Here is a 6,000-nt window from a genome sequence, read left to right as displayed (position 1 = left end):
ACGAATCTATAAAGGTTCCGTTTTTTGCTATTTGGCTACGGAACTCTAAAAAAATACCTCGTATAGTGGTATCGCGCTATTCCTGAGTGTCCTAGTCGATCCATCTTTGCTCACTGTTGTTGGTGAACGTTGGTTTATAGCTTTATACGGCGGTAATTAAGAATACTCACTAGATGCCTTGCAATACAATGGATTTGCCAAGACAGGGACTAAAAATCAAGAATCGAGCAGCATCTTGTGTTGAAGGCAAGTCGCTGACTCCAACACAAGATGCTGCTGGTTTTCACAGTCTCCGAGTATATCACCAGGTCCTGTCGTGGCCTGAAGATTGGGGCTGGAAAAAGCAACAAACATTTTGGATGCCAATATAAACTTCCAAGCCTCCAGCATCCCCCGATCTCATGAAATTAATTTTCTGCAGATGCAAAGGAAACTGTAGATTGTAGAAGTATGTGTGGCCGCAGAAATGCAGGCCTGAAATGCTCTACAGTATGCCTCTATTGTTCTGGCGAAACATGCAGTACTAACTGCAAAAACCGGCCAAGTGCGAGTTGGACTCGCCCATGAAGGGTTACGTAGGAGAATTAAGGTTTATTTTTATGAAATTTAAAGGTTTTTGATTTATTTTTCAGTTGATTTAATGAAAGTTAATTTAAGGTTTACCATTTATGACGTATTTAAAAAAAAAACTACTGGCTAGATCTCGTTCAGAAAACCAATTTTCGTTGGTAGTTTTTATAGTAATGTACATCATATATTTTTTTTTAGACTTACTATTACTTTCGAAGTTACACGTTTTACCACTTTGGAAGAGTGTCTCTCGCAAACTATTCAGGTTAGAAGAAAAATATAATAAATATAATTATAATAATTATAAGGAACTGCATATATAATAAATATAATTATAAGGAACTGCAAAAACTATTATTTTATGATATGTTTATAAATGTAACGTTTCAATAAACACTTATAAATATTTCAGTTTTGTTTTATTAATTCAATATTAGAACTTACTACGTGACCATAATATTGGCCGGCGCAGGCGTGTAAAAATGTGTAAGTATAAGGCCCAATTTCACCAACGACTGTTATAGTTAATTATCGAATTACGGTGGGTTGCACCAGAGCCGTTGTTAAAGTTAAGGTTAAGGTTATCGTTAAATATAGCGTCCATTATTGACTTCAATAAGGGATTTGACAGTTCATTTGATATTTTGTTATAGTTAAAGTAAGTTGGTGCAACCCACCCTTAGTGTAAGCTCTACAATTCGAACCCGCGACTCCGGGCTTGAGCTGTCACACACTCTTAACCATTGAGCCACAGAGGTCATAATGTGTTCCTCGTAGAGAGTTTGCTGTGAAAGTAGCAACGTTGAAAGACCAATTTTTTAACTTTTGTATGGGGAAACTCGTGACACTGGAGCACTTGCCCATATAAAAGTAAAAAATTTGGTATTTCAGCGCTGCTGCTTTCACAGTGAACTCTCTACAAGGAAGACATACATACACTAAAGCAGGGGTTGCCAAACTTGTTTTGTCTACTGCCCACTTTGAGAGAAAAGATTATGATTAGCGCCCCCATTGTTTCAATTTAAAATGCATCCAGATGAAATAAATCACCCTCCAAGGGACCCAGTTTTATTTCCAAGGAATTATTATTAATTTTTAGGGTTCCGTACCCAAAGGTTGAAAACGGGACCCTATTCATGATACTTCGATGTCTGTCTGTCCGTCTGTCTGTCTCCAGGCTGTATCTCAAGAACCGATAGCTATAGAGCTAGAGTTCTGAAATTTTAACAACAGGTAGGCACTTGATATTTTCACAAAGGCCTAAAATAAATGTCTACTTCAATATTTAAGAATAATTTTAAAATAAAATAAAAAATTAAGGGGGCTCCCATGTCAAAACACAATTTACAGTAGGTACGCGTGTACTATTATAGAGCGCTATACCTTCGTGCGCGTGTACTATTATAGAGCGCTATACCTTCGTGCGCGAGTCCGACTCGCACTTGGCCGATTTTTTATTATTAGTACTTACTTATAACTTCTATGTACACACATTATAAGAATTTAGGTAAGTAGTATTATATTTGGTAGAATAATAGGTTTTGTACCTCCTAATTATATTTACTTGGACGACCAAATAGAAAACTGTGAGCATGACTGTCAGAACGTTCGTAGTCCAGTGAAACCTGCCAACAGCATACCTACAGCTGCAACTGCCAACAGCATACCTCCAGCTGCAACTGCCAATAGCATACCTACAGCTGCAACTGCCAACAGCATACCTACAGCTGCAACTGCCAACAGCATACCTACAGCTGCAACTGCCAACAGCATACCTCCAGCTGCAACTGCCAATAGCATACCTCCAGCTGCAACTGCCAACAGCATACCTACAGCTGCAACTGCCAACAGCATACCTACAGCTGCAACTGCCTACAGCATACCTACAGCTGGAACTACCAACAGCAGCAGCTATATCGTCGTGGTACAACCTTATAGTCTATAGACTAGTGTAGAAGTATACTTAAATCATACTTCCATACTAATATTATGAATGCGAAAGTGTGACTGTCTGACGTCTGTCTGTAGCCCCTTCAGTCTTCACGCCCAAAGCGCTAAACCGATTTTTCTGAAATTTGGTATGAAGTTACTTTTAGTCCCGGGAAACGACATAGGATAGGTTTAATACCCAAAATATGTACGGTTCCGGCGAGATAAACAAATTTTGGCGAAATGGAGTTGTGGGCGGAATTTGTGGGCTGATTACGGAACGGAGTGCGTATGCACGTGGTTTTAGCAATTTTAAATGACAAGAAAATGTAGCTCTTTTTCATATCTGGAATAAGCAATTATATTATTATTAAAGCTTTTATTTATTTATCATTGATTTCTTTTAGCTATTATTACCTCTTTTCCCACAGTGATATGATGCTGCCCACCATGATAATTAATATTGATATGATTGTAAGGACGTGTGTACTGTCTACTGTAGCGTCGAAGCCTTTTCAGTTTCCCTTTCAGCGTTCAGTGTCAGTGCCGGCCGACTGTCGTGCGGACGCCTCCTCGCCGTCGCCTGCTCTAACCGGCATCGCGTGTGAACGAAGTTTAACCAAACTGTGATTGAAAGTTACAAGCTGTTACATGTGATAAGGAATTGTTGCTGCAACTGGGAAAGTTACATAAAGTACATGTGAATTTTAATGTAAGTATTCGTTGTGCGGAAGAAAGTTTCGAACGCAAGTTTGTACCATCGGGAAATATGTTGAAATAGAGTTGAGTTTTGTAAAAATTTTGAAGATCTCAACTAAATAAGTGCTAAAGAATCTTGATCGCTTATATAAAATTTCTGAAAAATAAATATGAGCAAACCCACACTAACAAACAAAAATAAAAAAGTCTTATAGACTTGCGATTTGATTATGGAATATGGATTTTAATTTTAGAATTACAAGAAGCTTTAACATATTTTTTAAGTGTCACATTGAAATTAAGGTTCTGCCAGTTCTGCCCTCTAACGGTTTGGAGACAAAAATTACTCTTGCTCAATAATTACAAGTAATTATACTAAATAACATTGTACTATCACAGAAGTTAATTCCTAGGCAGATGGGGGACCTACGTAGTTTGGTCGCGTTATGTCAAATCTACCCGATCTAGATCACAATAACATCGAGTTGATATGATCCGACCAAATGACGTTGGTCTGTCAACTGCCTAGGAATCAATTTCCTCGATGGTACTATGGAACCAATTTTACTTTACACTGGCATCCTTTGCCTGCAAGTTCAATACATTTCACAAACAAGTTTGTGAAATGTATTGAACTTGAAAACACAAGTTTACTGTCGCATCTTGTCAATGTGTTGTTTACGAAAAACACCTTCTTATCTCTGTACTAAATGACACAGAAACTTTTCCGTATTAGTTAAGGAATTTTTACCCTAGTGCAATAAAACATGTGTGCAATAAGACATCGAGTTGTATTTGCTTTTACTTAAATCACTATATGACTTCGACTCCGTTTAGAAAAAAAAAACTCTCGGGAACCGTAAATTTTTCGCATTTTTCGGAGTAATTTTGAGGTAAGTTAAAAAGAGCGGATTGTGAACGCCAACTTATGAAGAGTTCCGGGAAAGAGACCACCTGGGAGACCAAGAAGAAAATGCACCGATGATATAAAAGAATAGACTAGCCGGGCTAGCACGGCCACCAGTAGAAATGCGAAAGTATGGACAAACTGTGAACATAAACTTAAGGTCCGTTCCGATCTTTACCGCGGCTAATCGCGACCGACAAAAATTCAATTAAAATGCCACTTTACGACAGACTATAATATATTATGTCATAACTCATAAAGTAGGATGTTATTTGAATTTTTAGGACTATAGTCTCTCATAAAGTGGCATTTTAATTGAATTTTTCGGAACGAAAAAAGATCGGAACTTCACCTTAAGTTTTTGTCCACAGTTGGTCCATACTTACATACTTTGTCCATACATACAGATGTAGCTACTCACAATGTAAGAAACTAGCCCAGTGGTTAGAGCAGGACGCAGCATTCTCGTGCGATTGTTTGAGTCTCAAAACGGTTTCGTAGTAGGCCTTCTGGACCGGAAGAAATTCAACCTGCTGAGCGCCGAACTTCGATATGAAGAGGGCACTAGATGACGATGATCTTATAAAGTTTCCCGAGACTCTTAAGTATTTTCGTATCTCAGTGAAATCAGTTCAGCAGTTCGGGCGAGAAGAGATATCAGGCAGACAAACACACTCACACATACAATTTCACGTTAATAATTATTAGAATGGATATTTGGCTCTAAAATATAGAGCTGTTACGGCTTATCGGATTAGAGCTTAAGATCTGTCACTCGATTCGTACACAATAGATATAAACTTCGTACGTACTTAAGTTTTTTACCAAAATAAATCGGATTGGATGCGTACGAAACTACGAAACAATCGGTGGCGGAAGGAAACTACCAACAGTGAGGTTGTACCTCGTGCGTCCTTTTATTTACTCAGACTTCTTCATTTCAGACTATAATAATTCTTGTAATCTCATTGACAAGGGCTATTATTCTCTGAAACCCGGGAACCTGTGCCCTATATTTCCGTGTGCACTTTGTTCGATATAATAGAGCGTGTTATTTTAACATTTTATGCCGTAAACGATAACATTTTCCGAGTTTATGGTAGGAAATTGCTTGCGTGTGCAGCAAAACTATCATTGGCGCTCGTCCAATTATTGGCAATGTGGAGGAAAACTGAAAAAGCCCGAAAAAGTGACCCGAAGCAAACGCGATTAACGTGACAATAATTGGATGTTTTATTTTAATGTAGGTTTAAAGGCTTCGTGGAAATACTCTTGCATAAACTTGCTATTGGTAGGTACTACATAAAATATATATTTAGTAATACAACTAGCTGTTGCCCGCAACTTCGTCCGCGTGAATGTATGTTATTAAAATCGAGATTTACAAAATTGAACACCCATCTACGACTATTTTATTTGGATCTACATTACACACGAAATTTTTAATGCACCACGAAAATAAAATATAATTATAAAAATTGTAACTGTACTAAGTATAGCTAAATTAATATTGGAATTTGTTGTGTTAGACTGTTGCCAATAATAATTATGACAAAAACGCTTGAAGGCACGGATTAATTTCCTGCTGTCCACGATCACCGTAGTATGCGACATCAGATTTACACTGTAGGTTGTCTAGCATTGTAGTTCTTCCGTCTTGGCAGAAAAAACTCTCCCAGAGAACATGATTCAAACATACTGCCTTCGGTCGTACATATTCTACCATTTCTACCTATGAAGAAGTACGAAGTTGTGTGTAAAAATAGTTTTAAAATCAGTCTCAATACGTTTTGTATTTGAGAACTGGGCTGCAAATAAGTATAGGACACCCACATAAAACTTAAACTTTTTGTTTGCTGCTTACTAACTTCAACTCGATCGGCTCTAATGTAAAC

General features: G+C 37.7%; 1 protein-coding gene across 1 annotated transcript in view; it reads left to right on the top strand.

Moving 5' to 3' along the window:
• Nucleotides 1-3,080: 3,080 nt before the first annotated feature.
• Nucleotides 3,081-6,000, top strand: part of LOC121740277 (muscarinic acetylcholine receptor M1-like) — a 371,436-nt gene continuing 368,516 nt past the window's right edge. Inside the window, exon 1 of the mRNA XM_042132937.1 lies at nucleotides 3,081-3,211. The gene's annotated coding sequence lies outside the window, so the exon portion shown is untranslated. The remainder of the gene's footprint in view (nucleotides 3,212-6,000) is intronic.

This window comes from Aricia agestis, chromosome 1 (genome assembly GCF_905147365.1).
Source record: "Aricia agestis chromosome 1, ilAriAges1.1, whole genome shotgun sequence".
Taxonomy (NCBI): Eukaryota; Metazoa; Arthropoda; class Insecta; order Lepidoptera; family Lycaenidae; genus Aricia; species Aricia agestis.
This window is presented reverse-complemented; position numbering and strand designations above follow the sequence as displayed.